General features: G+C 43.2%; 1 protein-coding gene and 1 long non-coding RNA gene across 7 annotated transcripts in view; both read left to right on the forward strand.

The window, feature by feature from the left end:
* Positions 1-17,171, forward strand: part of sgcd (sarcoglycan, delta (dystrophin-associated glycoprotein)) — a 375,763-nt gene that overhangs the window by 312,219 nt on the left and 46,373 nt on the right. The window lies entirely within an intron of this gene.
* LOC116055894 overlaps positions 9,325-17,171 on the forward strand; it is a 10,495-nt gene continuing 2,648 nt past the window's right edge. The window contains exons 1-2 of the long non-coding RNA XR_004106434.2: positions 9,325-9,336; positions 15,745-15,746. This is a non-coding gene — a long non-coding RNA (uncharacterized LOC116055894). The remainder of the gene's footprint in view (positions 9,337-15,744; positions 15,747-17,171) is intronic.

The following is a 17,171-nucleotide window of genomic DNA, read 5'->3' on the forward strand; positions in this document are numbered from 1 at the left end:
TGATAAAGTAGCTTCCCCCTGGCCGGAGCCTGCAGGTGGATGCCGGGGTGATGGTGGGGCTGAAAGCAGGCAGCGGTACAGGTGCAGGGCAGCAGCAACATTGACAAGGCAGAGATGGGGAAATTGCGCAGCTTAAAGGTACACTGTGTAGTATTGTATTAGCTAAAATCAATGTCTTCATTCATAAATATGTCCTCATTGGTGTAAAATGACCTCTGCCAATCATCTGACTTATCCTTCTAAGCGAAGAATTTCTTATCTGTATTTACATTGGACCGGCAAGTCCAAGGAGGCTTCCACGTCGTTCCATCATTTTGAAAAACTCTAATTGCTGAGAGGAACATAGAGCACTAGCCGACCTGTCTAGTTAATCCACAACGCGTTCTCGTTCAGAGCCAGCGTCACGTGACTGAAACCAGCTGAAACAGAGAAGATCAGTGAGAGGCGCTTGTCACTGCCCCAGCAAATTTGAAAGCCTGCACTGCACTTTAGTTCATAATGGAGGATCATACTGATGCCGAGCCACAGGAGAAGGAATCCTTGTCGCCACAAAAAGCAAAAATTGGAAGACATGTAGTCATAGCTTCTTGGTACGTAACAGCTACCGCAGTTGCAACACGCATTTGAAAAAGCGAGGCGCTAGAGAGCGCTATTCGTTTGAATGCAAAATACCATTTCACCGCTAGATGGGAGAAATTTCTACACAGTGTACCTTTTAAATAGACCGCTAAATTGAGGGGGTGTGTTTGGTAAATGATACGGGGGAGTGAGGCATGTCACGTGTGTGTACAGCGGTGCAGCTCGAGTTGACCACCTGAACTAGCTCGCAGGCGTCATCCCATTTATGCAAGTTGCATTATGGGAAGTGTAGGACCCAGTGGTTTTGGAGTTTAACCCATACTAGGGGATACAGGATCTCTCAGCAAAACGTTATTTGTTTTTATGCAGACTGTCTTTTAACTTAGAGATTGAAACAAAATTCAATCCAAACTCAAATTGAATCCTCTACCTTTAAAGTCCAGAAAGCCCTGCCAAATACCAGCAGCAGTTCAGCTAACATGCAGTAAAATGTGGGACTGAGGCAACATCTGCCTCTCCCACTCTGGTCCTTCAGAGACCCGTCTAAAGGTGATCCGCTGAAACTGGGATCAGAGTCACAGTTGCTGATGGCAGATGGATGAGACTTTGCCAAACTCGTAAGTCTTTAATAGTCTCTTTTGTATAATGTACTGCAACAATCCAAACTGACAATATTAACTCAAAGACTTAGAGAGAGAGAATAAGTGAAAGAGAATGTTACCTTTAAAGGGTAAAAATAAATGTTTAAGGGGTGTGATTTTATAAACTGCTTTCAAAGTACAGTGCACCCCTGGTTGAATTCTGTGAATTCAGCGGATAGCAAAGCTTCCCTTTTAATATTCTTGGATGGTTAGGTCAAAAAACAGGGCGGGGCGCCCGGATAGCTCAGTTGGTAGAGCAGGTGCATATATATAGAGGTTCACTCCGCGACGCAGCAGGCTCGGGTTCGACTCCGCCCTGCGGCCCTTTGCTGCATGTCATCCCCCCTCTCTCTCCCCTTTCATGTCTTCATCTGTCCTGTCAAAATAAAGGCCTAAAATGCCCAAAAAAATTATCTTAAAAAAACAAAACACAATTTAAAAATTAACTGCATGACGCTCACTTTTTGTTACCTAAACTCAACTGTAATGTCCACCGAAACGACCGTCGGCTTGGGTGCCCTGGACCCGTCTCACAGTCACCATTTGTCGGGTAAACTAAACTACCAACTGCCGCTAATACGAGCGACAGCTCACGGAGCTCTGTAGCCGGCGTCACGTGACCAGCCGGGGGTCACCTAACTTCGTGAGATATCATACGTATCGGTGTGCATACATTTTCGTACGATATCGTACGAAGCCCGTTCATGAGAATGTGTTATTTATTTATGTTTTACAGTTGATTTCACAGTAAACTGACCTTTGACCTGACCTGATTTTCTCTCTATACAGCAAGTGATAATGATAATCCAGCATTTGCAGCTCTGGACAGGAGATGCTCTAAGCCAAGATGCCCCAATAACACCAGGTCAAACGCATATTTTAAGTTCTGCCAAAAGAAGTTATCATGTCAACCTGTTAAAATATGACATTCCAGATTTTCAACCACCTTTGCCACCTTTTCATTCTGTACTCTAAAGTAGAGGACAGCAACACGATCCCTTTTTTTCCTTTTGAGTCTGACCATCTCCCTTGCACCTCCGTCGCATAAACTGATCTCTGACTCTGCTCAAGGAGAAAAATATGTAGCCTACGCTGCAAACATTGCCTTACACTATTAATCTCGTATAATATACAGAATAACAATAGCACTGATACTCGTACTGGAAACCATGTTAATCTTGTCATACAGCCACCGTAGGAGTTAAAACGCGCTCGGAATGGGAGGGGCTAGAAAGTAATATTCAGTTGGTTGTCGTATACAATTTCACCGCTAGATGGGAGAAATTCTTACACAATGTAGCTTTAAATAAGTGAAATAAATAAATGAATACAATGTCACTTTGCCCTTATATTGCACTAGAATAACTTATTGTTGCACTTGAATGTAATTATGCACTACAACGTAATTGCGCTACATGTTACCGACAGATATGCATATTTATTAATACTATACAGTAAAATAACTAGTTTCCCTGCGGGAGGGGAGAAGACACAAAATCAACGGTCACTCTATTGATGATCAATGTACTGTTTGCCGTGCGGGCGGGACCCAACACATAAGCTGCGGGAAAGGGCAGGGGCAAATCGCACACACTGCGGGAGGGGGCGATAATCCAGAAATCCACCGGGAGCGGGATTAAAAAAACAGTCCAGCGCAGGGCTCTACTCTAAAGCCTCATCTTTACCTGAGGCCAAATTAGTACGCTCTGGGGTCTGTGAACTGGGAGGGAGAGTAACTTTTGAGCTCACCTCATTAAAGTGTTGGATTCACCGGCTCTGAACATCCACTGGTGGAGCCCAGAACTTAGATTGGCGCAATCGTTGTGGTCATGACCCTGCAAAAGCGAAATCTAACAAGAACTCCCTGAAAGAATAGACATCGTAAAAACATCCATCCTTAAGGGAGGCAGGCAGGGAAACTTCAGGAAATTAATTGGAAAGTTTAAAAAAAAAAAAAAAAAGCATCACCTAACAAACAAAACTCTCTCTCTCTCTCTCTCTCTCTCTCTCTGTTCCTCTACAGTTGAGCTCTGGGATCTTTTGAAGTGCACCGTTGACCTCAGCTTTCTTTCCTTCGGGCTCTGATTCATTCCCTGTCACTACTGAAACATTCATCCGCTGTGAGAAAAGCTCTCCCACACCTATAGCACCATGACTCTCGATCACAGGGTCACGGCCGAAAAAGGGCTCAGAGATCAGCCGCCATCTGCACATTCTTCCTCGGCTGTTTTGTAATGAGGCAGGCCTGTTTATGTTTTGATATTTTCCTCCCAGCTGCTCAGAAGGAGCTGGTATTATTCCACCCCTGTCTTCGCCCTGCGGACCCTCAGTAGCCTGAAGCTAACCTTGCATCAGCCTTTTGGCTCCAGGATCGCCTCGGATGCTATGAGGCCTCGGTTGAAATATTTGCCCTTGGGAGAGTGTCTTTTCTCAGAACTTATTGTGAGGACTTTTAATGCATTTGTTTTTTATTTTATGTGCTGGACCATTTTTTGTGTTGAAGACGGGCAGGAGAGATGGCACAAAAAAACATTGCAGGGGCAATTCTGAACCCAGGAAGTTAAATTGAGCCAATTGATCCCATTTTTGCTCTGAATTGAGCATCCCAGGAGGAATAATCGCAGGTTGTGTGCAGCTCCTACCTAGGTTTTGGTTTTTACTTTTGGCACCTGACTTAGATACCAAAATCATACTTCAAGCACCTTACTTTGAGAAACAAGGAAAGACAGTAGTGAGACAGCAAATTGTAACCATTGCACCAAAATGCCTTGCAGGCAGGACACTAATATGCTGAAGCATTTTACCGCAGTAGGTATGACAATGCTAGCCAGGTTCTAGACCTTTCAATCGCTGCCCAGTCCTCTGATTGGACCAGTGATTCACATTGTTTGGTGCTCACTGACGACTGCTTCCGAACACCATTTGTCAGAATGACTGAATGAAGTGAAACATAATTGTAATTCAGTCTTGATTATTAACTTGTTAGTCTCGCTTTGCCATACCTTTCGCCACCGCGGCGCTGCGAAGGAAGGTCTGGCTAGTCCACACAGCATTCTGGGATGGGAGAAAAACGTGCTCTGGTTTATTGGCATTTCTTTGAACCAATCATAATAGTCTTGGGCGGTGCGAGGCACCGGGAAAAACTACGGTGCCGCTGCAAAATAGCCTCGGGAAGGAACTTGTTTTGGTGGAACATGTACGTTCAAAAGTTGTTTTAGTCGTTCAACAGAAAACTCAGATTGGACAGATAGTCTAGCTAGCTGTCCAGATTTACCCTGCAGAGATCTGAGGAGCAGTTAACCGTAGTCCTCAGAAATCCATATCATCAGATTCAGCTCGATTCAAGTAACAGGTGGATGTAAGGTTTTCTAATAATAAATGTGATGTGTAATGTGGGAGTTATAGGCAAAAACACGTTTTACGTCATTATAGCGCCACCTAGTGGTCCATATGTGTAATTTTTGGTATGTTAGGTCTGTGAGCAATTGTACATCTACACTGTAAATTTGAAGTTGCTCACATAAGTGGTGAAGCCAAACCTGGGTCCCATAGACCACGCCCACTTTGACGAATCAGTACCCCACTGTAGACGTGGCCTCAGGAGTGGTCCTAGATGGTACCCTCAAAATTTCATAAAAATCAGATGAGCCATTCATGAGTTATAAACTTGTTGGACTTGTAGCGCCCCTAATTGGTTGGGGGGCCTCAGAAGGTCATGCCAAACAAGACTCTAAAGTTTCACGATGATAGCATATATTTTGGCCGAGATATGGCAAAGTTAGTGTTTTCGTAGCTAGCTACACAAATTTGGTCGTGGGTAATTTCCGCAATTTTCATCGAGAAACATTCTTTCTTCTTTTCGTCAGGTCGGTCTGAAAATACTACCTAACAAGTTTCGTGCAGATCGGTCGCACGGTCTAGGAGGAGTTAGAAAAGTAGGTTTACGATAAATCGCGATTTTTTTTGCGCATAAAACTCTAGGCGGAAATGGGCGTGGCCTATATCAGGAGATTCAGCTGAATTCAGGGAACGCGTTGATATGTGTATTTTTTTATGTGCGATCTACGGTTTGGGAGTTATAGGGCCAAACACGTTTTTTTCTGCTATAGCGCCACCTAGTGGTGAAAGTGGCTTTTTTTTTGTCCAAGGTCCGTGCAGGGATCTGGACCAGTCCTGAAAATGGCACCCCCCCACCATGAACAGTTTAGGCTGTAGCATCATTTTTACGCGGAGAAAAATAATAAGAAACCTTAGGAAGGCAATAGGGTTCCACAGATCCAGCGGAGCTGTGTTCACAGCCCCCTCAGACTTGGACCCCTAATAAAAATATACTTGTAATTATTGGGATAGCTTGTGATTTGCATGCTCTTTCACTTTGAGTGGTTAAAAAAAATGATAAGGGGTCTCATAGGCCCATGTATCTCTCTGATATTTGATTTCCAATGCTAAGAAAGGTTTCTTATGACTTGGGGATCCATAACAAGTTGTGAGTGGCAGACACCTTTTCAAACTCCAGGCACTGCAGGCACATTTACAACTTTTAAATCCTCTCCCGTGCGTCTCATGTTTTCCGTTGCATTAAAAGTTTTATTTTTAGCTACTACTAGTTGACAGTACCGACGATGGCGGCATTAACAGTACATTGTCAGGTTTATATTACAGAAGGACTCAGCAGGGACAGGGTGTCTTAACTATTTGGAGGCCTGTTTGAGTTTTAGTGCGACACAAAACTAAACGCATCGGTCTGTGGTAAAGCTCAACTAAGAGTTCAGCACTTGAGAAAATATCTACCTTCACATGAAAGTACCTGGGTGATCTTCATCTTTATGTTCCATCAAACCTCTCTCCCAGGCTCAGTCATATACCCCCCCCTCAAGAAGCTTCACTCCCACACTTTTATTTCCAGCCCTCATTCCTTCAGAGTGGACACCGTTAAGCCGTAATAAGACCATAAAAGACACCTCAGAGTTACTGCGTAGGGGGGACGTCACGGCGGAGAATTTATTCAAGGCGAGACAGAGGCAGCCAACATTTCATGGTTTTATCTGGAGTGAATGGGAAGTGTGCAAGTGTGCGAGCAGCCATTGGATTCCTGTCAGCTGACCACGTTAAGGAGATGATGAAGAATCCATTAAACCCCAGTGACTGCAGCTACTACTGATCTATCTGTGTGTGTGTGTGTGTGTGTGTGTGTGTGTGTGTGTGTGTGTGTGTGTGTGTGTGTGTGTGTGTGTGTGTTTTCAACTGGTCTTGGTGTCCTTCAGCATGTTGAATGTACATCCCCTGGAAACTGAAGTTGTGCTATGACTGCACGGAGCTTGGGAGATTCTGAAGCTTGACGGTATATTTTACAAAATACTCGTAAATTCAAAGGTCAACCCATTCTTACTCCCAACGCGTCAAAAAGCGACGCTTGGTCAGTTGCCTTTGGTGTTTTGTTACCGACGCAAAAAGTCTCCTTTAGCGTCCAGCCCTTTGGCGTCATATTTAGACGCGTTCGGTCAGGACTCTTTGCGTCACTTTTTGACGCTCTGGGTCGGGACGTACGTTTAACTGACATGCGGCACAAGAACGGGACAGTTAGGTTTAGGAAATGATCGTGGGTGGGGTTACAAAACGGGGACAGGAACCCCGGTCTCCGGATTAAACGGATTAAACTGTGATTTTGGCGTCTCTGTCTGATGCTGTGAGCCATTGACCAAGCGTCAGTATTTGACGAGTTGGGAGTGAGAGCGGGTTGTGTATGTGTATGTGCACTCGTTTGAGAATCTGCCTGGGTTTCAGGGTTCATACGTTTTGAAAAAACCTGGAAAAGTTATGGAATTTAAAAAAAAAATGCAAATTCCAGGCCTGGAAAGGTTTTGGAAACATAAAAAGACCCAGAAAGTTTTGGAAAAGTCATGGATTTTTTTATTTTTAACACAGTATAATAATATGTGATTAATAAATGTATTTCACGTCGTCCTAACCTCACCGTTCTATTTGGGGCGCGATATTACGAATCCTACTATGAACCACATAAATTGTCATTCATTCGATTTTTAGTCTTATTGTATAATGTCGACTGACATTTTCAGGAATACATAGTCATGGAAAATTGCCAAAAAGTCATGGGAAAGTACCCTGGGGTTTAAGGTAGCAGTGAAAACATGGATCAAAATTTTAATTAAATTGGGCATTCTCTCAATAACAAGCAGAATGGATTTGATAGTGACACACCAGGTGGACAGGCCAATGTTCTTGATGCGTTTTCGAGAAAAACATGGTAGAAGTGGGTGGGACTTATTCCACATAATGTCTCATATAATGGCTCTGATGCTGCTGCTCTGCCCAGTGCGTCTCATGCAGACGCTAAAGGTCTGCTTAGCTTAGCTTTCCCGCTCCGACTCTGGGCCAGAGTCCGACTTAGTTCCTCAAAACTGAGTAAAGTCCTTTATTGTATAAGTGGATTTTCTTGATGTAGCCAGTTCACTGGGAGAGAGCACTTTTGCTTTTTAGAAACCTAAAAAGAGAAAAGGACTCCTTCATGTTTGTTCGGTCGCAGGTTCTGTATACGTGTGTTTGTGTCCCCACACCTGGCTGGCTTCAGGGTTTCCGCAGGACATCTCCCGCAGCCTTGTTTCATGGCTGACATAAATCCAGGCACCAGCGGTCATGAAGCCAGATTAGATTGTGAGCGTGACGGAGGGAAGGCGCTCTCTCCTCCCCCTCTGCTCAGGGCGTCTGCAGCTGGCACCGTCCCTGACAAACGAGGGTGCGTTGGAGAGCCCTGGCGAAGCCATTTTGAAAAGATCACGGCTGGCATTGTTTGTTTTTCCGAAAGCAGTTATATGTCAGCGACAGGCAGTCGGCGTCCTATAGGCAGTAGAGGAGTGTAATATGCTCTCTGTCTTAATCCCCCCCAACACGTAATGGGCCATCTGTGTGAGAGAGAAGGCGACTGCAGTTAGCGCTAATGTAGTCATAACATCTAGCATGGAAGCGTAACCGACAGCCATGATGCCATTCTTTCAACACTGATGGTTTACTTTAAGGTGACTTTCAAAGTCATGTAAGATCTGTTTATGCGGTGAACAGGAAGGAAGAGGGAGATGGTAAGAGGAAGATGGTAAAATAACGTTTCTATATTGAGTCGACTCTCTTGAATAATGTGAAGTTGTCATGACAAAGACATCCCAAGCAAATTTAATGTCAACTTGTCATGACCAAGACAACTTCTGGTAATGTCACATTGATTAATGTCATGTTGTCATAATCAAGACAACCCAAACAATGTCAACTTGTCATGACAAAAACCGAATGACACTAAATGACAGAAGTCATAAATGTTCGTGACTTGTTTATAACGTTTATGACACGTTCATGACAGTGTCATGTCATAGTTATGACAGTGTCGTGTCACTATTAGGTCGATACCTTCAAGTAAAGTGTTACCCAATATTGGTATATTTTTCCCCTGACATTTCCACGTTTTTGTTATTGAATGGGCAACAGATGGTTGGAAACATATCTAAAAAGACTTCAGTCATGTTGTAGTCTTGAAGATCAAATAACATGACAACAAATGGGATCACAACCCCGAGGTGAAGCACCTCTCACATTTCCTTCCTTAGCCTCCCCTTGTTTCACTCCGACTCGAACAGCTGCAGAGATGCTGATTAATGCACACACAGGAAAAGCAAACATGAACACGAGTCGTCCCACCTACACGTCGTGTTCTAATTGTCAGGATGGATCTTTTTTGTTGTTGTGTAAATACTCGGCTGCTTGTCTTTGCCCGAGCTCTGCCCTCATTTGTGTTTGTGTCTGCCATATGGCTCTCTCATTATCATTATAACAGGCACTGATTGAATGGGAGCATGCACAGCAAGGTTTTTATTTTTTTTTTTATGAATAAATGATTGAAAATTCAGACTGGACTCAGAGATGTGCAAGGTCTTGTGTCCGTTTGTGTGGTTTTTATTTGTCTCTGCATTCAATGCGATGGATGAAGGTACTGTACACTGTACTGTGCTCATCAATGGATTAATTCATTTTAAAGCTGGGCGATATGGAGAAAATCAAATATCACGATATTCTTGACCAAATACATCGATATCGATATTACGATGATATTGTAGGGTTGACAATCACAAAATATTTTTGATTTTTATATAAATCGCTTGGTCGGGACTCTTGGCGTCACTTTTTGACGCTCTGGGTCGGGACGTACCTTTAACTGACAGGCGGCAAAAGAACGGAACAGTTAGGTTAAAGTGCTCATATTATGCTCATTTTCAGGTTCATCATTGTATTTAGAGGTTGTACCAGAATAGGTTTACTACTTACTACTACTAAATACTACTTGCTACAGTTGTTGCTCTTGATACAGGGCGCCTGTGGCTCAGGTGTTAGTGCGGTCGCCTATCATTCGGAAGATTGGTGGTCCGATCCCTGGCCCTGCAGTCCCATGTCAAAGTGTCCTTGGGCAACACACTGAACCCCAAAAAGCGCCCGATGGTTCGCCATCGGTGTGTGAATGTTTATCTGATGAGCAGCTGGCACCTTGCGTATGAATCTGTGTGAATGATGAATGGTTCCTGGACTATGTTAAAGCGTTTTAAGTAGTAGCAGCTCTCCCCAGTGCATCCCATACTGACGCTAAAGGGTGATTTTTGCGTCGCTATCTGATGCTGAGAGCCACTGACCAAGCGTCAGTACTAGACAGACTGGAAGTGAGAACTGGAGGAACCAACACATTCTCACTCCCATCGCGTAAAATATGGACGCTTGGTCAGGTGCCTTTGGCATTGTTATTGACGCTAAAAGTCTCCTTTAGCGTCATATCTAAACACGCTTGGTCGGGAGACTATTGCCGTCACTTTTGACGCAGTTAGGTTAAGGAAAAGGTTGTGGCTGGGGTTACGTTTCCATGACACGCAGGACAACACGGGACGGTTGGGTTTAGGAATAAGAACAACGGGACGGTTGGGTTTAGTAAAAGAACAACAGACAGTTGGGTTGAGAAAAGAACAACGGACAGTTGGGTTTAGGAAAAGAACAACGGACAGTTGGGTTTAGGAAAAGAACAACGGACAGTTGGGTTTAGGAAAAGAACGGGACGGTTGGGTTTAGAAAACGTGACACGCGGGACACGATCCCCGGTCTCCTGGGGGAAAGTCCTGTGTTGTTTGACCCATCCATCACCCCAACCAACCTCCCTATGCAGATTTTCGGGCATTCATACTACTCGCTACCGTAGTCGCTCTTAGTGCTACGTCATCTTCAAGCACCGTGTAGCTGCTGCTCTCCCTGGTGTGTTCTACAAACACGCTGAAGGGCTCTTTTTACGTCATACTATATGACGTAAAATCATCATATCTATACGCTGACAGCCACTGCCCAAACGTCCGTGTTTTATGAGTTCGGAGTGCGAACGGGTTGGAGGAACACATGTTCTCACCTGTCCTCATTTACAATCAATCTATTTTTGACTGAAGGTGAGTTCTCTCCTTTATTTTCCCATTTGTAAAAAAAAAAAAAAAAAAAAGTAGGGTTTTAATGGTCCATTAGCGCCGCAGGCCCCTCGTCCCCCACTTGTCAAATGTGTCTGGTGGCTCGTTTTGCTCTGTTCTGTCCCGATCATCCTGCAGCTCTCTTTGACCCGCTGTAATGAGATGGAGGAGAGCTAAGTATATTTCATGATAATGTGCAATCTCACTGTCCTGTTGTGAGACTAAAGCCCGGGGCCCCGTCCGGTCCCTGAACCTCATCAGCTGTACATCAAGTCCAACACGCACCTTCATACCCCTCTTCCTCTGTCCTGTCCTCCCTGGGTTTAATAAGCAGTTATTAAGAAGAAAGAACTACAAAGACAGACAGACAGAAAGAAAGAAGAGGAGGGATCGAAGCGACATAGAAACAGAGGGGAGAGGAAGGTGGGAGAAAGACTGGTGGAATGTAACTAAGTACATTTACTGAAGTACTGTACTGCTTACAAGTCCAGCTGAAATGATTAGACCATTAAACACACAACTGTTTGGATCCTTTCCAGTTTTTCTGCATTCCGTTTTTTGCAATTTTACTTTTAATACTTTAAGTACATTTTCCTGATGTTACTGACATACTTTTTACTTAAGTAACATTTTCAGTGCTGTTTTTTACAGTATTTTTACAGTGTTGTATTAGTACTTTTACATAAGTAAAGGATCTAAATACTTCTTTACAATTATAGAAAAAAGAGACAAACCACACATCTTCACATTTGAGAAGCTGTAAGTAAAGAATATTGGACAGTTATGCTTGTAATATTCAATCTTGAAACCAAATTGAAAGACTTAATCAATTAGTCCACTAACCAACAAATCATTTCAGCAGACGTTACTCTAAAAATATAACCACAAAGTGTTTGCGCTCGTTCTGTACGCTGTGAGATCCGGATCGTTTCACTCTGTGATGTGATCTCTGTCGCATGCAGCCACAGTCTAATGGGTTAGATTGTTGAACATCTTTATTCCAGTTAGAACCTTGCTCGACATAATTTACCATTTAGCTGAGATTCCTGTTAATCATGGGTTATCACCCAGCCAGACGTTTGCAGTTTGCTTGAAGTCTTTCATCTTGTTAGACAATTAACTTTGGATGGCGCTCTGACACATTGCACATGTGCAGACGCAATCTTAATTTCAATGGTGCAGTCACAGTAACAACAGTGGTGAGATGACTTTGAGTCCCACTGATGTATATTGTATGTATGTATGTATGTATATATATATATATATATATATATATTATATTATATTGTGTTGTGCCAAGATGTTCTTCTGCTTCGGGCTGCATCCTCGGTTGTTTTATGATCAAATGGCACTCCACTTTTCACTCTCATTTTTTGACAGCCACCCATGAATTAACTACGGTGGCCTACGGGGTGGGGGGGGGACAGTATAGATACATCAATCAACGGAGAATCCAAACCGGGTGATATGATCATCAACACTCTTCCCCCTCCCTCATTTTTTAATTTTACAGCCTTTTTTTATGAACTTCCACATCAATGTATGCCCAAAAGACCTTGCGAGCGATAAATTATTTCCACCATCTACCAGTCTAATCTGTACAGCAGTAGTACACTGCAGTATTTCACTCTCTGTATCGGTATGTCACTGAAGCATTTCACCCTGACAGTGTAGTAAGGGATCAGCCTGTTCTCATGAACCATTCGTTCAAAAAGCTACGAAAAGTTAAGCACTGTAATAAGCATCCCACGTTTGTTTTGCTGTATGCACATCGACTGCTGGAGGTCGGGGTGGATAGGTGGGCGTTAAAACACTGGACTTTCAAGCCGGGGAGCGGAGTTTGCTTCCAGGGGAAAACCAAGACTTTCACCCAGGAAATGCATGTTCCTTGGGAGTGTTTTAATCCAAACCATGATATTATTTTTCCTAAACTTAACTAGTCGTTTTGGTGCCTAATCTTAACTTTCGTCGCAGCAAAACGCTCATATTTTGTAGCCTAAACTTAACCGCAGTGTCCACTGAAACGCCCGGCAGCTCGCGGTGCTCTGTACCCGGCCCACAGTCACCGATTCTCGGGTAAACTGAACCACCAACTACCGCTGATACAACGGAGCACCATGCGGCACTCTAGCCGGCGTCGCAGAGCTCTGTAGCGGCTAAACACATCTAACTACCGCTGATACGACCGAGCACCATGCGGAGCACCATGCAGAGCACCGTAGCTGGTGTCACAGAGCTCTGTAGCGGCTAAACACATTTACTAACTGCAGCTGATACCACCGAGCTGTGAGGGATGCACGTTTATTTTGGAATTCACACTTTATATTTATTCTTTTTCTTTAAAAGAGTGTCTGTTTTTTTTTTTTTTATTTAAATGTCTGGAAGAGCTTAGTAATGAAATAGTCAAATCATGTTTGAGCTGACTTTCAAACTTTGTGATATCAGTAGATATTGTATCGCTGTCCAAAGAATCGATATAATATTGCATGGTGATAAAACGTGTGTTTTACACCCCTACAGTGTTCACCTTCACTGTACACATACATGTGGCTACAATAACCAAAAAAAAGCTCAGCAGCACTGTGGGTTTCCCCCCTCTGGCTCTGTAATATCTCCGCTATTCTTTATAAGACTCTATTTCCTCCATAATACCCATAATTCCCCACCACCAATGGCTCTGGTCTGGGTAAACAAAATAACTTCTCAGTGGCAGATGGTTTAAAATTCCAGTGCGAATGCTATCTTATGGCGTTTATAAAGACTGTTAATCTTTCTTCTGTTTTATTTACTTCTTCTTTCTCGGGGCGTTTTTTTCTCTATCCACCACATTTCTCTCTCTCTCTCTCTCTCTCTCTCTCTCTCTCTCTCTCTCTCTCTCTGCCCCCGTTTTTCTCTTCTCCTCACACCAGTTCTCTCTCTCTCTCTCTCTCTCTCTCTCTCTCTCTCTGAAGCTGCTGTTCCTTATCAGTACCGCTCGCCCGCTGACATGAAATACCATTAAGTGAATCTTCATGAAGCCTCCAAACACCACTGATTTATCCTGCTGCATGCTTCATAAGTTCCTGATTGATCTCGGCCGCGGATGATAAAAAAAAAATGAGGGATGGACAAGAGCGAATAGAGAGAGAGAGAGAGAGAGGGAAGGAATCTGAGAAGAGGGAGACAGGTGAAGAAGCAAGAAATCGGTTAAAAATGAAGGGAGGGAGGCAGGGAAAGAGGGAAGGAAAGCTGTGGGAGAGAAAGGAAAGAAAGGAGGACAGAGGGAAGGAAAAAAGAGGATTGAGGGGAAATGAGAAAAATTCAGGGACAAAAGTATGAGAGTGAGAAGATGGGAGAGTGAAAGAATTAACCGTGCAAGGAAAGACGAGAATAAGCAGAAAGTGACGGTGCTGGAAGAAACGAAAAAGAGATGCGGAACAAAGAAAAAGAAGAAAAGAGCGCGGGGGACATAAAGGATGGGCGGTATGAAATAATGGGAGGAATAAAAATAAGGGAAACGTGAGTGGAGAAGGGAGGGAGGTAAGGAGAGAAGGAGGCAGGTAGGGAAGGAAATGGAGGGAGGAGAGAGGATGGAGTGGAAGGAAATTAGATGAGGTAGAAAATTCTAAAGAGACGGGTCACATGAGGGAAAGATGAGGGGAGGTAGAGGGAGAGAAGGAGACAAGTTAGGACGGAAAGAAGGGAAGAAGGATCGATAAGAAAAGTGCATTAAGAGTTGGGAAGATGGAGTTAAGTAAGCAAGTAAGTTAGTAAGAAAGTAAGTTAGCTTTGATTTTTAAAGATTTCGACAGAGGCCGCCACTCTTGAAACATGAGAAGTATTTCACGGCCTAGGAGCAACTGTAGGAACGCCTATTTTTCAGGCAAAATAGAATAGGAAAAGATGTTCATATGTAATTTTGACACAAATACATATTAATAAATGATATGTTGATGTTTGAAAGTATCTAGGTTTTGATATAAATGTCATTTAAAAGAAAAAAATCGATTTTCTAATATTGCACCTGTCAATACAGAACAAAATATTCTGTAGCCTATTTTGCCGTCAATACTGCCGACGTTGTCTTTGCTGTAATCAAATCAGAATATATTTCTGTTTAACATGGTATTTCATTTTATCAATGGGAAACATCCATGTGTACAGACAAGGCTAGCAGCAGCAGCGCCGCGTCAGACATGTTTCTGGTGTGTAAAGACAGAGAAAACGCCACGCAGCCACCACGCAACTGACACGCAACAGAAACGCCACGCAGGCAGTGTGGCCGGCCTTAGGCGGGGGATTGAGGGTTCCTCCCTCAAGAAAATGTTACGTTTTTCACAGAAAAAAAATACTCAATTTCACATCATTTTGGACCATCATTTATTTCCATATCTGTGTCTAAAATGTTGTAAAGGCTAGAGCAGATGATAGATAAATAAATAGCACTCGAAAAGCTCAAACACAAAACGCGTAAAAGTCGTCCCCTGGGGACCAACTACAATCATTGGTAAAAGTCATTTTACCCACCCAACGGCTTGGGTGCTGCGCCTAAGCCTTATAATAGTAGGGGGAAAAAACCCTGACTGTTTATGTGTGATGACAGGAAGGATGGAGGAAAAAAACTAGAGGAATAAGAAAGGTGGGAGAGAGAGTAGGAAAGGAATCAGGGAATGAGGAATGTGGGTGGTGATGGCGCAGTGGATGTGACACATGCCTTTGGTGTGGGAGATCTGGGTTTGATTCCCACTGTGATACATCAACCAATGTGTCCCTGAGCAAGACACTTGACCCATAGTTGCTCCAGAGGCGTGTGACCTCTGACATATGTAGCAATTGTAAGTCACTTTGGATAAAATCGTCAGCTAAAGGACATGTAATGTAATGTCATGAATCAGGAAATACAGATGAAAAGGAGAGAGAAAAAAGATGTAACACAGGCGCAAAAGGCGAAAGGGAAGCGAGGAAGGAAGAAGAAGAAACATAGAGCGAGAACGTGTCACCGAGGTCACATTTTTAGACAAGCCACTGATGAAATAATTTCAAAGGAGGAGGAGTAATATTTTGGGCTGGAGGAGGTCGTCATAAAACCCCCAGGATGGGTTTTATCGATCCCTCTTGCAGTCTGTTTGTACATGTTTACGAGGCGACTAGAGAGAGAAAGAGGAAGAGGATGAGAGGAAGGACGGAGAGCGGAGTGGTAAAGAGGGGCAGTGTGTAAATGCAGGTGGGCCGCATCGATCCGAGTCTGCAGGCTCCGCATCGATCCAAGCGGCAGATGAGGACTGATTACGCCGCAGTTAAGAGGCACATGAAAGGGAAGCGCTGTTAACGGACAGACAGCCCCCCCCCCCCAATAACCGTTAATGGGCTTTGAAAAAAAAAAAAAAGTCACGAATACAGCCGTGACCTGCGAGGTGTGGAAAGTCACAGCTAAGAAAGATTATAATCGCTTTGTCAGTCACGACGTTGTAGTTTCATGTCTTGATGAAAACCAGAATCAATTTAATATGCCAACATTTTATCACGTGTGCGTCTTTGTGAGCCGGATGAAAAAAAAAAAAATACATCAGTATGGGAAGTACTTGTACTTTCTTGAAAACAGAATCAAAGTTTTAAAAGCACACACTTTGTACAGTTTTAGATTTTCAACAGAAAAAGGACACAAAAAAACCAAAGTGACAGATAACAAATTATACGCAATGAAACATAAAGAAAAAAAATAAATAAATAGAGGTTCACTGTGGATGGATTAATTATTCAAATCTCTGTGAGTTGATTGTCATACTCTAGAGAAATGAATGAAAAGGCAGGATATTAATCTAAAGCTCAGTATACTTTGGAAAATGGCCAGCAGTGATGTGAAGAATATACCAGTCATAGTTAATGGGCTATAACATTAAAGCATATCACTTCATTATAACATGAGGTGGGAAATGATCCCCCTGAGAACTGTACACACCTTTCAGTGCACTATTTCACTGTCAAACTACTGCCTCTTTATTTAGAGTGCATGGAGCACAGGTTTGCTAAGATAGTGTACCAAATGGATGCAATTTGATGAAATCATTGATGAATCAAATGTATTGATTCCTGTTAATGCGGTGTGCCCGTTTGGGTCTATTTTTGAAGTCTTTGTTTGCACGTGCATGAGCCAGATGGCCACATTCAGCCATAAACAAATACAGACACATGCTGCTGCTAAACTTGGTTTCGACGTCAGTGCCAGAAAATTATATTTTCATGAGTTATGTCTGTTGTCTAAAATATCCTTGTGGGCTAAAGGGCCCAAACCACGAAAGACTGCCTCAGAACTAAAGTGACAGTGGCCACATACCTTTGGCCATTTAGTGTACACTGTTTAGAAAACCTCTAAGAAATTCCACTTTTCACTCATTCATTTAATGTGTTACTACTCACCCTGATTCTACTTGTACGAGGTGTCTTTTGTAGTAAAGCAGGACCGATGAAGAGGGACATT

This window comes from Sander lucioperca, chromosome 13, assembly GCF_008315115.2.
Source record: "Sander lucioperca isolate FBNREF2018 chromosome 13, SLUC_FBN_1.2, whole genome shotgun sequence".
NCBI lineage: Eukaryota > Metazoa > Chordata > Actinopteri > Perciformes > Percidae > Sander > Sander lucioperca.